The sequence below is a fragment of the Maylandia zebra genome, linkage group LG11, assembly GCF_041146795.1.
Source record: "Maylandia zebra isolate NMK-2024a linkage group LG11, Mzebra_GT3a, whole genome shotgun sequence".
NCBI classification, from domain to species: Eukaryota; Metazoa; Chordata; class Actinopteri; order Cichliformes; family Cichlidae; genus Maylandia; species Maylandia zebra.
Genome location: NC_135177.1, coordinates 10,844,828 through 10,863,299, shown reverse-complemented (window position 1 = coordinate 10,863,299; position 18,472 = coordinate 10,844,828). Strand labels below are relative to the sequence as shown.

The window sequence follows — 18,472 nt, the reverse complement described above, 5'->3', positions numbered from 1 at the left end:
GCGCTTGTTTTTTTGCTTTCACTTTGCAATCGTGCGAACTGTGTATAGAGAGCGACAGCACTGATCTGTGAGTGATGATAATTTGTGCACCAATTCCTCTGACATCGTCTTATTAATCGTTAGCTTACTATGCAAACATGACAAGTGAAATCTCCCGCAGCAAGCTTAAACATGTGAGAGGTTGATCGCGCAGAGAATCGCTGAGCTTATGTGAGTGCGTGTGTAAAAGCATTTCAGTTCTGCTGAGCCAAATAAGACAGGTCAGGGTGAAGAAGTGACAGCCAAATAAAAGCTTGCCACAAAACGGAGAAGTTATGACAAATCAGACTATAAGGCAAAAAGAAAGTGCAGCTTTATGGTTTCATGGACAAAATAATTTCTGTGGCTGCAATATGACGAGCTAAATAACCAGGGCTGCACATAAGTGGTCCGCAGGTGCGCATTCGCTGTCAAAATCAAAAACACGCACAAGGGTTAAATTTAAAAACTGTACTTTTGAGTTAAAATATATATTTATAATTTTAATAAATGACAAATTAAAAATGCATGAACATTTTTTTTGTATCGAAAAAATATCGAACCGTGACACCAAAGTATCGAACCGAACCGAACCGTGAATTTTGTGTATCGTTGCACCCCTAATATATATATATATATATATATATATATATATATATATATATAATGTTCTTCCTCTACCCCCCCCCCCCCCCCCCCCCCCCAATTTTTGCACATGTCGAGGAGCGTGTCAGGCTACATTTCACTGTGTGTTATACCAGCCGCTGGTTTTTTTTTCTTTTTTCTTTTTTTATTTAACTGACTTCCGACAAGTAAGTCTCAATACTGAATAAATGTAAACTTTTTAAAATTATGCGAAACTGCAAAATTCTTGGCTGTGTCTCTAATAAAACCTCTATAACTTTGCTCTGCTTCACTTCAGCAGCACCAGGTAATGTTTATATGTTGATTTCTGTTTTATCCTCAGTTACTTTGACATCTGCTGTGATGCTTACACCTTTGATAAAGTCTCACAAGTGTCAGCTCTCTTTTTATAGATATAAAAATCAGAATTATAAAATAATATTTCTGGCTGTCTGAGGCAAAATTTCCTCGATTCAAATCAAACCAAATCGAATCGAATCATGGATTGAATCGATCCATGTGAATCGGAATCGAATCCATTCTAAAGATCAGTGACGATACCCAGCCCTACTCTTGAGGTTTATAAAAAGGTGAAATACATGGGTCACTTTATTACTGATCAAATGAATGATGACGATTAGATATATATATATTTATATAGACAATGTTGTAAGCTCTATATCCAGGCAAATACCACTGCATGTAAGTTCAGCTTCTGTTCAGTGGCTTTGCTTAAAGCAGTGGTTCTTTTCTCAATGAGTACCACCTCATAAAATATATGGCTCTTGAAGTACCACCCTCATAACTGACATTAAAGTACAGTAGTATAGGTCTATTTAACTCCACATACAGTTTACAGGAGACAATTTTATTTCTTATATGAATGTTATATATTTCAACTGTCATAAAGCGGATGTGACAAATGATGATAATAATAACAACTGTACTGGATTAAAACATCCACGCTTTGTACATTAATGCTTTGTATTTTGTTCTATTTAATCTGAACAAGAACCTAAAAAACAGTCAGTGATCACTGCTGGTCTCTCTTGGTTGAGAACCACTGGCTTAAAACGTATTGCACAGCACTATATACTGCTTCCTTGTGGTCATCTTACAAGCAATGCAGCATCCAGAAGCTGCATGTTGCATATAATGATGCAATGAGAATCCTGCGTGGGATACCTAGAGGGGTAGTGCCAGTCAGATGTTTGTACCTGTGGGTATTTGGACCTTTAACAAAGTTAATGTTCACGTTTCGGGAACGACAGAATGGTGGTTCTCTAAGGATTGATTGATTGACTGATGGGTAGAGCAAAGGATTCTACCCTTTCAACTATTTCTCTGCAACGGGAACGAATGACTCTTCAAACGTGTGCTGCACCAATATTTATTTGGTGTTTAAACATGTGCATGGAAAAGAAACAGAAAGTGTAATATGTTTTGTAAAATATTACATGTGATACAACAGATAAAGGTAAAATTTATTTATGAAGTCATATATGAATGGAAGCATTCAGTAAAAAGTGATTGATCGGAATAGAATGTCCCTGCAGTGTGTCGTGAAGAGTAGGGGGTACAAAAAAGAGTCACTAAAAAGTTGCAAAAAACTTGAAATAAATGACCCTTATTGTCACACACCTACTTTAGAACTTAAGGAATACTACAAGACTAAATAATTTTGTTTAGACCCAGCCACACTCAGATTCATTGTAAGAATCGAGTTGTGTACCATCAACTTCCACCTCACAAAGTGTCAGGTATTCTGTTCTCCCAGGAATAACGATGTTTATGTAGCGACCTTCCATTCCATTGCATGCAAAGGTTTGTGATGCCCCAGCAGCGATGGATGAGATTACAGCACATCTGAAAACAAATGACAAGAAAAAAGATTAACAAGTAACATAAGACTAATGTAAAACAAAAATTGGATAAATGTCCCTCTCAGATAGTTAAGATGCTGCTCGAAACTGTATGGTGGACGTAACTCTAAATAACGGGGTAGAAGTAGAATTTTTTATAAACATAATTAATGATTGCCACATATATGACTGTTATGACAAAGTTTCAAAGATGAGTAGCTCATTTACCTGGGATTCGCATTGCCATTGTCATTAAGTGAATTTCCAATGCGGATCTCAGCTCCATTGATCCTCTCAGGGCAACAGTCTTGTCTGTTGGTGATAGTCACAGTGTTGATTTTATATGTCTTCAAAAGGTCAAGTCTCCACCATGGATTCAAGTCGTTGTTTGTATGGGCACAGGATCCCTGGTTGTAGTTGCTGGCACGATTCCCATCAATGGCATTTTCGGGTTTGGCATTCCCATACGTTGAAGACTGAGCCACTTGTCCAAGTCTGGCAACATTAGTCTCTGAAAAGTTGCAAATATTAGCAATAATATGATAAGAAGAACTCCAAAACCCATTATGTGTTCATTAAACGTGGAACACACAAGAAGAATTGGACAAGATTTACCTGAAAGTGTACCATCAACTTCCACCTCACAAAGTGTCAGGTATTCTGTTCTCCCAGGAATAACGATGTTTATGTAGCGACCTTCCATTCCAGTGCATGCAAAGGTTTGTGATGCCCCAGCAGCGATGGATGAGATTACAGCACATCTGAAAACAAATGACAAGAAAAAAGATTAACAAGTAACATAAGACTAATGTAAAACAAAAATTTGTATAAATGTCCCTCTCAGATAGTTAAGATGCTGCTCGAAATTGTATGGTGGACGTAACTCTAAAAAACGAGGTAGAAGTAGCATTTGTTTTATAAACATAATTAATGATTGCCACATATATGACTGTTATGACAAAGTTTCAAAGATGAATAGCTCATTTACCTGGGATTCGCATTGCCATTGTCATTAAGTGAATTTCCAATGCGGATCTCAGCTCCATTGATCCTCTCAGGGCAACAGTCTTGTCTGTTGGTGATAGTCACAGTGTTGATTTTATATGGCTTCAAAAGGTCAAGTCTCCACCATGGATTCAAGTCATTGTTTGTATGGGCACAGGATCCCTGGTTGTAGTTGCTGGCACGATTCCCATCAATGGCATTTTCGGGTTTGGCATTCCCATACGTTGAAGACTGAGCCACTTGTCCAAGTCTGGCAACATTAGTCTCTGAAAAGTTGCAAATATTAGCAATAATATGATAAGAAGAACTCCAAAACCCATTATGTGTTCATTAAACGTGGAACACACAAGAAGAATTGGACAAGATTTACCTGAAAGTGTACCATCAACTTCCACCTCACAAAGTGTCAGGTATTCTGTTCTCCCAGGAATAACGATGTTTATGTAGCGACCTTCCATTCCAGTGCATGCAAAGGTTTGTGATGCCCCAGCAGCGATGGATGAGATTACAGCACATCTGAAAACAAATGACAAGAAAAAAGATTAACAAGTAACATAAGACTAATGTAAAACAAAAATTTGTATAAATGTCCCTCTCAGATAGTTAAGATGCTGCTCGAAATTGTATGGTGGACGTAACTCTAAAAAACGAGGTAGAAGTAGCATTTGTTTTATAAACATAATTAATGATTGCCACATATATGACTGTTATGACAAAGTTTCAAAGATGAATAGCTCATTTACCTGGGATTCGCATTGCCATTGTCATTAAGTGAATTTCCAATGCGGATCTCAGCTCCATTGATCCTCTCAGGGCAACAGTCTTGTCTGTTGGTGATAGTCACAGTGTTGATTTTATATGGCTTCAAAAGGTCAAGTCTCCACCATGGATTCAAGTCATTGTTTGTATGGGCACAGGATCCCTGGTTGTAGTTGCTGGCACGATTCCCATCAATGGCATTTTCGGGTTTGGCATTCCCATACGTTGAAGATTGAGCCACTTGTCCAAGTCTGGCAACATTAGTCTCTGAAAAGTTGCATATATTAGCAATAATATGATAAGAAGAACTCCAAAACCCATTATGTGTTCATTAAACGTGGAACACACAAGAAGAATTGGACAAGATTTACCTGAAAGTGTACCATCAACTTCCACCTCACAAAGTGTCAGGTACTCTGTTCTCCCAGGAATAACGATGTTTATGTAGCGACCTTCCATTCCATTGCATGCAAAGGTTTGTGATGCCCCAGCAGCGATGGATGAGATTACAGCACATCTGAAAACAAATGACAAGAAAAAAGATTAACAAGTAACATAAGACTAATGTAAAACAAAAATTGGATAAATGTCCCTCTCAGATAGTTAAGATGCTGCTCGAAATTGTATGGTGGACGTAACTCAAAATAACGATGCAGAAGTAGCATTTGTTTTATAAACATAATTAATGATTGCCACATATATGACTGTTATGACAAAGTTTCAAAGATGAGTAGCTCATTTACCTGGGATTCGCATTGCCATTGTCATTAAGTGAATTTCCAATGCGGATCTCAGCTCCATTGATCCTCTCAGGGCAACAGTCTTGTCTGTTGGTGATAGTTACAGTGTTGATTTTATATGTCTTCAAAAGGTCAAGTCTCCACCATGGATTCAAGTCATTGTTTGTATGGGCACAGGATCCCTGGTTGTAGTTGCTGGCACGATTCCCATCAATGGCATTTTCGGGTTTGGCATTCCCATACGTTGAAGATTGAGCCACTTGTCCAAGTCTGGCAACATTAGTCTCTGAAAAGTTGCAAATATTAGCAATAATATGATAAGAAGAACTCCAAAACCCATTATGTATTCATTAAACGTGGAACACACAAGATGAATTGGACAAGATTTACCTGAAAGTGTACCATTAACTTCCACCTCACAAAGTGTCAGGTATTCTGTTCTCCCGGGAATAATGATGTTTATGTAGCGACCTTCCATTCCAGTGCATGCAAAGGTTTGTGATGCCCCAGCAGCGATGGATGAGATTACAGCACATCTGAAAACAAATGACAAGAAAAAAGATTAACAAGTAACATAAGACTAATGTAAAACAAAAATTTGTATAAATGTCCCTCTCAGATAGTTAAGATGCTGCTCGAAATTGTATGGTGGACGTAACTCAAAATAACGATGCAGAAGTAGCATTTGTTTTATAAACATAATTAATGATTGCCACATATATGACTGTTATGACAAAGTTTCAAAGATGAGTAGCTCATTTACCTGGGATTCGCATTGCCATTGTCATTAAGTGAATTTCCAATGCGGATCTCAGCTCCATTGATCCTCTCAGGGCAACAGTCTTGTCTGTTGGTGATAGTCACAGTGTTGATTTTATATGGCTTCAAAAGGTCAAGTCTCCACCATGGATTCAAGTCGTTGTTTGTATGGGCACAGGATCCCTGGTTGTAGTTGCTGGCACGATTCCCATCAATGGCATTTTCGGGTTTGGCATTCCCATACGTTGAAGACTGAGCCACTTGTCCAATTCTGGCAACATTAGTCTCTGAAAAGTTGCAAATATTAGCAATAATATCATAAGAAGAACTCCAAAAACCATTATGTGTTCATTAAACGTGGAAGACACAAGAAGAATTGGACAAGATTTACCTGAAAGTGTACCATCAACTTCCACCTCACAAAGTGTCAGGTATTCTGTTCTCCCAGGAATAACGATGTTTATGTAGCGACCTTCCATTCCATTGCATGCAAAGGTTTGTGATGCCCCAGCAGCGATGGATGAGATTACAGCACATCTGAAAACAAATGACAAGAAAAAAGATTAACAAGTAACATAAGACTAATGTAAAACAAAAATTTGTATAAATGTCCCTCTCAGATAGTTAAGATGCTGCTCGAAATTGTATGGTGGACGTAACTCTAAAAAACGAGGTAGAAATAGCATTTGTTTTATAAACATAATTAATGATTGCCACATATATGACTGTTATGACAAAGTTTCAAAGATGAGTAGCTCATTTACCTGGGATTCGCATTGCCATTGTCATTAAGTGAATTTCCAATGCGGATCTCAGCTCCATTGATCCTCTCAGGGCAACAGTCTTGTCTGTTGGTGATAGTCACAGTGTTGATTTTATATGGCTTCAAAAGGTCAAGTCTCCACCATGGATTCAAGTCGTTGTTTGTATGGGCACAGGATCCCTGGTTGTAGTTGCTGGCACGATTCCCATCAATGGCATTTTCGGGTTTGGCATTCCCATACGTTGAAGACTGAGCCACTTGTCCAATTCTGGCAACATTAGTCTCTGAAAAGTTGCAAATATTAGCAATAATATCATAAGAAGAACTCCAAAAACCATTATGTGTTCATTAAACGTGGAAGACACAAGAAGAATTGGACAAGATTTACCTGAAAGTGTACCATCAACTTCCACCTCACAAAGTGTCAGGTATTCTGTTCTCCCAGGAATAACGATGTTTATGTAGCGACCTTCCATTCCATTGCATGCAAAGGTTTGTGATGCCCCAGCAGCGATGGATGAGATTACAGCACATCTGAAAACAAATGACAAGAAAAAAGATTAACAAGTAACATAAGACTAATGTAAAACAAAAATTTGTATAAATGTCCCTCTCAGATAGTTAAGATGCTGCTCGAAATTGTATGGTGGACGTAACTCTAAAAAACGAGGTAGAAGTAGCATTTGTTTTATAAACATAATTAATGATTGCCACATATATGACTGTTATGACAAAGTTTCAAAGATGAATAGCTCATTTACCTGGGATTCGCATTGCCATTGTCATTAAGTGAATTTCCAATGCGGATCTCAGCTCCATTGATCCTCTCAGGGCAACAGTCTTGTCTGTTGGTGATAGTCACAGTGTTGATTTTATATGGCTTCAAAAGGTCAAGTCTCCACCATGGATTCAAGTTGTTGTTTGTATGGGCACAGGATCCCTGGTTGTAGTTGCTGGCACGATTCCCATCAATGGCATTTTCGGGTTTGGCATTCCCATACGTTGAAGATTGAGCCACTTGTCCAAGTCTGGCAACATTAGTCTCTGAAAAGTTGCATATATTAGCAATAATATGATAAGAAGAACTCCAAAACCCATTATGTGTTCATTAAACGTGGAACACACAAGAAGAATTGGACAAGATTTACCTGAAAGTGTACCATCAACTTCCACCTCACAAAGTGTCAGGTATTCTGTTCTCCCAGGAATAACGATGTTTATGTAGCGACCTTCCATTCCATTGCATGCAAAGGTTTGTGATGCCCCAGCAGCGATGGATGAGATTACAGCACATCTGAAAACAAATGACAAGAAAAAAGATTAACAAGTAACATAAGACTAATGTAAAACAAAAATTTGTATAAATGTCCCTCTCAGATAGTTAAGATGCTGCTCGAAATTGTATGGTGGACGTAACTCTAAAAAAGGAGGTAGAAGTAGAATTTTTTATAAACATAATTAATGATTGCCACATATATGACTGTTATGATAAAGTTTCAAAGATGAGTAGCTCATTTACCTGGGATTCGCATTGCCATTGTCATTGAGTGAATTTCCAATGCGGATCTCAGCTCCATTGATCCTCTCAGGGCAACAGTCTTGTCTGTTGGTGATAGTCACAGTGTTGATTTTATATGTCTTCAAAAGGTCAAGTCTCCACCATGGATTCAAGTCATTGTTTGTATGGGCACAGGATCCCTGGTTGTAGTTGCTGGCACGATTCCCATCAATGGCATTTTCGGGTTTGGCATTCCCATACGTTGAAGATTGAGCCACTTGTCCAAGTCTGGCAACATTAGTCTCTGAAAAGTTGCAAATATTAGCAATAATATGATAAGAAGAACTCCAAAACCCATTATGTATTCATTAAATGTGGAACACACAAGATGAATTGGACAAGATTTACCTGAAAGTGTACCATCAACTTCCACCTCACAAAGTGTCAGGTATTCTGTTCTCCCAGGAATAACGATGTTTATGTAGCGACCTTCCATTCCATTGCATGCAAAGGTTTGTGATGCCCCAGCAGCGATGGATGAGATTACAGCACATCTGAAAACAAATGACAAGAAAAAAGATTAACAAGTAACATAAGACTAATGTAAAACAAAAATTTGTATAAATGTCCCTCTCAGATAGTTAAGATGCTGCTCGAAATTGTATGGTGGACGTAACTCTAAAAAAGGAGGTAGAAGTAGAATTTTTTATAAACATAATTAATGATTGCCACATATATGACTGTTATGACAAAGTTTCAAAGATGAATAGCTCATTTACCTGGGATTCGCATTGCCATTGTCATTAAGTGAATTTCCAATGCGGATCTCAGCTCCATTGATCCTCTCAGGGCAACAGTCTTGTCTGTTGGTGATAGTCACAGTGTTGATTTTATATGGCTTCAAAAGGTCAAGTCTCCACCATGGATTCAAGTTGTTGTTTGTATGGGCACAGGATCCCTGGTTGTAGTTGCTGGCACGATTCCCATCAATGGCATTTTCGGGTTTGGCATTCCCATACGTTGAAGATTGAGCCACTTGTCCAAGTCTGGCAACATTAGTCTCTGAAAAGTTGCATATATTAGCAATAATATGATAAGAAGAACTCCAAAACCCATTATGTGTTCATTAAACGTGGAACACACAAGAAGAATTGGACAAGATTTACCTGAAAGTGTACCATCAACTTCCACCTCACAAAGTGTCAGGTATTCTGTTCTCCCAGGAATAACGATGTTTATGTAGCGACCTTCCATTCCATTGCATGCAAAGGTTTGTGATGCCCCAGCAGCGATGGATGAGATTACAGCACATCTGAAAACAAATGACAAGAAAAAAGATTAACAAGTAACATAAGACTAATGTAAAACAAAAATTGTATAAATGTCCCTCTCAGATAGTTAAGATGCTGCTCGAAATTGTATGGTGGACGTAACTCTAAAAAAGGAGGTAGAAGTAGAATTTTTTATAAACATAATTAATGATTGCCACATATATGACTGTTATGACAAAGTTTCAAAGATGAGTAGCTCATTTACCTGGGATTCGCATTGCCATTGTCATTAAGTGAATTTCCAATGCGGATCTCAGCTCCATTGATCCTCTCAGGGCAACAGTCTTGTCTGTTGGTGATAGTCACAGTGTTGATTTTATATGTCTTCAAAAGGTCAAGTCTCCACCATGGATTCAAGTCATTGTTTGTATGGGCACAGGATCCCTGGTTGTAGTTGCTGGCACGATTCCCATCAATGGCATTTTCGGGTTTGGCATTCCCATACGTTGAAGATTGAGCCACTTGTCCAAGTCTGGCAACATTAGTCTCTGAAAAGTTGCAAATATTAGCAATAATATGATAAGAAGAACTCCAAAACCCATTATGTATTCATTAAACGTGGAACACACAAGATGAATTGGACAAGATTTACCTGAAAGTGTACCATCAACTTCCACCTCACAAAGTGTCAGGTATTCTGTTCTCCCAGGAATAACGATGTTTATGTAGCGACCTTCCATTCCATTGCATGCAAAGGTTTGTGATGCCCCAGCAGCGATGGATGAGATTACAGCACATCTGAAAACAAATGACAAGAAAAAAGATTAACAAGTAACATAAGACTAATGTAAAACAAAAATTTGTATAAATGTCCCTCTCAGATAGTTAAGATGCTGCTCGAAATTGTATGGTGGACGTAACTCTAAAAAAGGAGGTAGAAGTAGAATTTTTTATAAACATAATTAATGATTGCCACATATATGACTGTTATGACAAAGTTTCAAAGATGAATAGCTCATTTACCTGGGATTCGCATTGCCATTGTCATTGAGTGAATTTCCAATGCGGATCTCAGCTCCATTGATCCTCTCAGGGCAACAGTCTTGTCTGTTGGTGATAGTCACAGTGTTGATTTTATATGTCTTCAAAAGGTCAAGTCTCCACCATGGATTCAAGTCATTGTTTGTATGGGCACAGGATCCCTGGTTGTAGTTGCTGGCACGATTCCCATCAATGGCATTTTCGGGTTTGGCATTCCCATACGTTGAAGATTGAGCCACTTGTCCAAGTCTGGCAACATTAGTCTCTGAAAAGTTGCAAATATTAGCAATAATATGATAAGAAGAACTCCAAAACCCATTATGTATTCATTAAACGTGGAACACACAAGATGAATTGGACAAGATTTACCTGAAAGTGTACCATCAACTTCCACCTCACAAAGTGTCAGGTATTCTGTTCTCCCAGGAATAACGATGTTTATGTAGCGACCTTCCATTCCATTGCATGCAAAGGTTTGTGATGCCCCAGCAGCGATGGATGAGATTACAGCACATCTGAAAACAAATGACAAGAAAAAAGATTAACAAGTAACATAAGACTAATGTAAAACAAAAATTTGTATAAATGTCCCTCTCAGATAGTTAAGATGCTGCTCGAAATTGTATGGTGGACTTAACACTAAATAATGATGTAGAAGTAGCATTTGTTTTATAAACATAATTAATGATTGCCACATATATGACTGTTATGACAAAGTTTCAAAGATGAATAGCTCATTTACCTGGGATTCGCATTGCCATTGTCATTGAGTGAATTTCCAATGCGGATCTCAGCTCCATTGATCCTCTCAGGGCAACAGTCTTGTCTGTTGGTGATAGTCACAGTGTTGATTTTATATGGCTTCAAAAGGTCAAGTCTCCACCATGGATTCAAGTCGTTGTTTGTATGGGCACACGATCCCTGGTTGTAGTTGCTGGCACGATTCCCATCAATGGCATTTTCGGGTTTGGCATTCCCATACGTTGAAGACTGAGCCACTTGTCGAAGTCTGGCAACATTAGTCTCTGAAAAGTTGCATATATTAGCAATAATATGATAAGAAGAACTCCAAAACCCATTATGTATTCATTAAACGTGGAACACACAAGATGAATTGGACAAGATTTACCTGAAAGTGTACCATTAACTTCCACCTCACAAAGTGTCAGGTATTCTGTTCTCCTGGGAATAATGATGTTTATGTAGCGACCTTCCATTCCAGTGCATGCAAAGGTTTGTGATGCCCCAGCAGCGATGGATGAGATTACAGCACATCTGAAAACAAATGACAAGAAAAAAGATTAACAAGTAACATAAGACTAATGTAAAACAAAAATTTGTATAAATGTCCCTCTCAGATAGTTAAGATGCTGCTCGAAATTGTATGGTGGACGTAACTCAAAATAACGATGCAGAAGTAGCATTTGTTTTATAAACATAATTAATGATTGCCACATATATGACTGTTATGACAAAGTTTCAAAGATGAATAGCTCATTTACCTGGGATTCGCATTGCCATTGTCATTAAGTGAATTTCCAATGCGGATCTCAGCTCCATTGATCCTCTCAGGGCAACAGTCTTGTCTGTTGGTGATAGTCACAGTGTTGATTTTATATGGCTTCAAAAGGTCAAGTCTCCACCATGGATTCAAGTCGTTGTTTGTATGGGCACAGGATCCCTGGTTGTAGTTGCTGGCACGATTCCCATCAATGGCATTTTCGGGTTTGGCATTCCCATACGTTGAAGACTGAGCCACTTGTCCAATTCTGGCAACATTAGTCTCTGAAAAGTTGCAAATATTAGCAATAATATCATAAGAAGAACTCCAAAAACCATTATGTGTTCATTAAACGTGGAAGACACAAGATGAATTGGACAAGATTTACCTGAAAGTGTACCATCAACTTCCACCTCACAAAGTGTCAGGTATTCTGTTCTCCCAGGAATAACGATGTTTATGTAGCGACCTTCCATTCCATTGCATGCAAAGGTTTGTGATGCCCCAGCAGCGATGGATGAGATTACAGCACATCTGAAAACAAATGACAAGAAAAAAGATTAACAAGTAACATAAGACTAATGTAAAACAAAAATTTGTATAAATGTCCCTCTCAGATAGTTAAGATGCTGCTCGAAATTGTATGGTGGACGTAACTCTAAAAAACGAGGTAGAAGTAGCATTTGTTTTATAAACATAATTAATGATTGCCACATATATGACTGTTATGACAAAGTTTCAAAGATGAATAGCTCATTTACCTGGGATTCGCATTGCCATTGTCATTAAGTGAATTTCCAATGCGGATCTCAGCTCCATTGATCCTCTCAGGGCAACAGTCTTGTCTGTTGGTGATAGTCACAGTGTTGATTTTATATGGCTTCAAAAGGTCAAGTCTCCACCATGGATTCAAGTTGTTGTTTGTATGGGCACAGGATCCCTGGTTGTAGTTGCTGGCACGATTCCCATCAATGGCATTTTCGGGTTTGGCATTCCCATACGTTGAAGATTGAGCCACTTGTCCAAGTCTGGCAACATTAGTCTCTGAAAAGTTGCATATATTAGCAATAATATGATAAGAAGAACTCCAAAACCCATTATGTGTTCATTAAACGTGGAACACACAAGAAGAATTGGACAAGATTTACCTGAAAGTGTACCATCAACTTCCACCTCACAAAGTGTCAGGTATTCTGTTCTCCCAGGAATAACGATGTTTATGTAGCGACCTTCCATTCCATTGCATGCAAAGGTTTGTGATGCCCCAGCAGCGATGGATGAGATTACAGCACATCTGAAAACAAATGACAAGAAAAAAGATTAACAAGTAACATAAGACTAATGTAAAACAAAAATTTGTATAAATGTCCCTCTCAGATAGTTAAGATGCTGCTCGAAATTGTATGGTGGACGTAACTCTAAAAAAGGAGGTAGAAGTAGAATTTTTTTATAAACATAATTAATGATTGCCACATATATGACTGTTATGACAAAGTTTCAAAGATGAATAGCTCATTTACCTGGGATTCGCATTGCCATTGTCATTGAGTGAATTTCCAATGCGGATCTCAGCTCCATTGATCCTCTCAGGGCAACAGTCTTGTCTGTTGGTGATAGTCACAGTGTTGATTTTATATGTCTTCAAAAGGTCAAGTCTCCACCATGGATTCAAGTCATTGTTTGTATGGGCACAGGATCCCTGGTTGTAGTTGCTGGCACGATTCCCATCAATGGCATTTTCGGGTTTGGCATTCCCATACGTTGAAGATTGAGCCACTTGTCCAAGTCTGGCAACATTAGTCTCTGAAAAGTTGCAAATATTAGCAATAATATGATAAGAAGAACTCCAAAACCCATTATGTATTCATTAAATGTGGAACACACAAGATGAATTGGACAAGATTTACCTGAAAGTGTACCATCAACTTCCACCTCACAAAGTGTCAGGTATTCTGTTCTCCCAGGAATAACGATGTTTATGTAGCGACCTTCCATTCCATTGCATGCAAAGGTTTGTGATGCCCCAGCAGCGATGGATGAGATTACAGCACATCTGAAAACAAATGACAAGAAAAAAGATTAACAAGTAACATAAGACTAATGTAAAACAAAAATTTGTATAAATGTCCCTCTCAGATAGTTAAGATGCTGCTCGAAATTGTATGGTGGACGTAACTCTAAAAAAGGAGGTAGAAGTAGAATTTTTTATAAACATAATTAATGATTGCCACATATATGACTGTTATGACAAAGTTTCAAAGATGAATAGCTCATTTACCTGGGATTCGCATTGCCATTGTCATTGAGTGAATTTCCAATGCGGATCTCAGCTCCATTGATCCTCTCAGGGCAACAGTCTTGTCTGTTGGTGATAGTCACAGTGTTGATTTTATATGGCTTCAAAAGGTCAAGTCTCCACCATGGATTCAAGTCGTTGTTTGTATGGGCACACGATCCCTGGTTGTAGTTGCTGGCACGATTCCCATCAATGGCATTTTCGGGTTTGGCATTCCCATACGTTGAAGACTGAGCCACTTGTCGAAGTCTGGCAACACTAGTCTCTGAAAAGTTGCATATATTAGCAATAATATGATAAGAAGAACTCCAAAACCCATTATGTATTCATTAAACGTGGAAGACACAAGAAGAATTGGACAAGATTTACCTGAAAGTGTACCATCAACTTCCACCTCACAAAGTGTCAGGTATTCTGTTCTCCCAGGAATAACGATGTTTATGTAGCGACCTTCCATTCCATTGCATGCAAAGGTTTGTGATGCCCCAGCAGCGATGGATGAGATTACAGCACATCTGAAAACAAATGACAAGAAAAAAGATTAACAAGTAACATAAGACTAATGTAAAACAAAAATTTGTATAAATGTCCCTCTCAGATAGTTAAGATGCTGCTCGAAATTGTATTGTGGACTTAACTCTAAAAAACGGTGTAGAAGTAGCATTTGTTTTATAAACATTATTAATGATTGCCACATATATGACGGTTATGACAAAGTTTCAAAGATAAATAGCTCATTTACCTGGGATTCGCATTGCCATTGTCATTAAGTGAATTTCCAATGCGGATCTCAGCTCCATTGATCCTCTCAGGGCAACAGTCTTGTCTGTTGGTGATAGTCACAGTGTTGATTTTATATGGCTTCAAAAGGTCAAGTCTCCACCATGGATTCAAGTTGTTGTTTGTATGGGCACAGGATCCCTGGTTGTAGTTGCTGGCACGATTCCCATCAATGGCATTTTCGGGTTTGGCATTCCCATACGTTGAAGATTGAGCCACTTGTCCAAGTCTGGCAACATTAGTCTCTGAAAAGTTGCATATATTAGCAATAATATGATAAGAAGAACTTCAAAACCCATTATGTGTTCATTAAACGTGGAACACACAAGAAGAATTGGACAAGATTTACCTGAAAGTGTACCATCAACTTCCACCTCACAAAGTGTCAGGTATTCTGTTCTCCCAGGAATAACGATGTTTATGTAGCGACCTTCCATTCCATTGCATGCAAAGGTTTGTGATGCCCCAGCAGCGATGGATGAGATTACAGCACATCTGAAAACAAATGACAAGAAAAAAGATTAACAAGTAACATAAGACTAATGTAAAACAAAAATTGTATAAATGTCCCTCTCAGATAGTTAAGATGCTGCTCGAAATTGTATGGTGGACGTAACTCTAAAAAAGGAGGTAGAAGTAGAATTTTTTATAAACATAATTAATGATTGCCACATATATGACTGTTATGACAAAGTTTCAAAGATGAGTAGCTCATTTACCTGGGATTCGCATTGCCATTGTCATTAAGTGAATTTCCAATGCGGATCTCAGCTCCATTGATCCTCTCAGGGCAACAGTCTTGTCTGTTGGTGATAGTCACAGTGTTGATTTTATATGTCTTCAAAAGGTCAAGTCTCCACCATGGATTCAAGTCATTGTTTGTATGGGCACAGGATCCCTGGTTGTAGTTGCTGGCACGATTCCCATCAATGGCATTTTCGGGTTTGGCATTCCCATACGTTGAAGACTGACTCACTTGTCGAAGTCTGGCAACATTAGTCTCTGAAAAGTTGCATATATTAGCAATAATATGATAAGAAGAACTCCAAAACCCATTATGTATTCATTAAACGTGGAACACACAAGATGAATTGGACAAGATTTACCTGAAAGTGTACCATCAACTTCCACCTCACAAAGTGTCAGGTATTCTGTTCTCCCAGGAATAACGATGTTTATGTAGCGACCTTCCATTCCATTGCATGCAAAGGTTTGTGATGCCCCAGCAGCGATGGATGAGATTACAGCACATCTGAAAACAAATGACAAGAAAAAAGATTAACAAGTAACATAAGACTAATGTAAAACAAAAATTTGTATAAATGTCCCTCTCAGATAGTTAAGATGCTGCTCGAAATTGTATTGTGGACTTAACTCTAAAAAACGGTGTAGAAGTAGCATTTGTTTTATAAACATTATTAATGATTGCCACATATATGACGGTTATGACAAAGTTTCAAAGATAAATAGCTCATTTACCTGGGATTCGCATTGCCATTGTCATTAAGTGAATTTCCAATGCGGATCTCAGCTCCATTGATCCTCTCAGGGCAACAGTCTTGTCTGTTGGTGATAGTCACAGTGTTGATTTTATACGTCTTCAAAAGGTCAAGTCTCCACCATGGATTCAAGTCGTTGTTTGTATGGGCACAGGATCCCTGGTTGTAGTTGCTGGCACGATTCCCATCAATGGCATTTTCGGGTTTGGCATTCCCATACGTTGAAGACTGACTCACTTGTCCAAGTCTGGCAACATTAGTCTCTGAAAAGTTGCAAATATTAGCAATAATATGATAAGAAGAACTTCAAAACCCATTATGTGTTCATTAAACGTGGAACACACGAGAAGAATTGGACAAGATTTACCTGAAAGTGTACCATCAACTTCCACCTCACAAAGTGTCAGGTATTCTGTTCTCCCAGGAATAACGATGTTTATGTAGCGACCTTCCATTCCATTGCATGCAAAGGTTTGTGATGCCCCAGCAGCGATGGATGAGATTACAGCACATCTGAAAACAAATGACCAGAAAAAAGATTAACAAGTAACATAAGACTAATGTAAAACAAAAATTTGTATAAATGTCCCTCTCAGATAGTTACGATGCTGCTCGAAATTGTATTGTGGACTTAACTTTAAAAAACGGTGTAGAAGTAGCATTTGTTTTATAAACATTATTAATGATTGCCACATATATGACGGTTATGACAAAGTTTCAAAGATAAATAGCTCATTTACCTGGGATTCGCATTGCCATTGTCATTAAGTGAATTTCCAATGCGGATCTCAGCTCCATTGATCCTCTCAGGGCAACAGTCTTGTCTGTTGGTGATAGTTACAGTGTTGATTTTATATGTCTTCAAAAGGTCAAGTCTCCACCATGGATTCAAGTCATTGTTTGTATGGGCACAGGATCCCTGGTTGTAGTTGCTGGCACGATTCCCATCAATGGCATTTTCGGGTTTGGCATTCCCATACGTTGAAGACTGAGCCACTTGTCCAAGTCTGGCAACATTTTGACCTTAATATTTAAAAGATAGAAAGATGCACAGAATTACCAAATGTAATTACCAGTGGTGTAAGTAATTTCACTAAAATATCTACAGTCAGCTTCTTTAATTGAATTTTTCTTATAATCTTTTTGAAAACACTTTTTCACTGATCTAATTAAAATATATAATTAAATGTGAATTCTTCAAATCAGTTATTTACTTAATATCTTTTCGTTTGTTAAATTAACCAAGTCCTAGAATTGTAATGAATTCACGTTTACTTATTATATTTCTTAGATACATTTTTTAATCTCACCCAAATTTCCACTCAGCTTTCCTAGAATAGACAACAAGACAAATATTCCAGCCGTAGTCAACATCCTATAGACAAAAGAAAACATTATTTCAGATAAAGTTTATCATATTTAATCTGGAGTAGAGGATTTTACAATTTTTGTTAATGGTTTGCAATTTGCAATTCCTTCTAGAGTAATTTTTTAAATAAAATTGTCAATTTTTAAATTATAACAGTAATTAAGACTTGATAAGGTAGAATATTTCCAAAAATATATTAGTTTGACAGTTGAAGGTTATTAATGATATTACTGTCACATTTAAGTTAAGTACTTTTTTGGTTTTTTTCCTTTGGTTTTTTGTTTTCTTTTTTTTTTCTTTTTTTTCTTTTTTCTGGTAATATATATATATATATCTATATAGATATATTTTACAAAATACATGGAAAAGCATCCTATTCTACCAAGGAATTACCTTCAGTTGTAGTTAGGAGTCTCATAGGAGGTTCAATCTGCATTTTCACAAACTGAGCCATTATTATATATTCTTACAGTGATCATGTGATCATGTGACATCATGTTCAAATAATAAATGTTATTTTTGTAACTTTGCTTAGTTTCATATACACCCTTGTCAAATACCAGGTGACTCCCTTTTTCATAACAGTGCTGTGCATACAACAGAACTTTTTGTCACGGACCCAACCAGACAACCTCACTTACTGTATTTCTCTATTTTGAAAACATCATGGGATGTCATGCAATAATT

The 18,472-nt window shown here is 37.7% G+C and overlaps 1 pseudogene; it reads right to left on the bottom strand.

The window, feature by feature from the left end:
• Positions 1–2,044: 2,044 nt before the first annotated feature.
• On the bottom strand, positions 2,045–18,239 carry LOC143421001 (uncharacterized; annotated as a pseudogene).
• Positions 18,240–18,472: the final 233 nt, after the last annotated feature.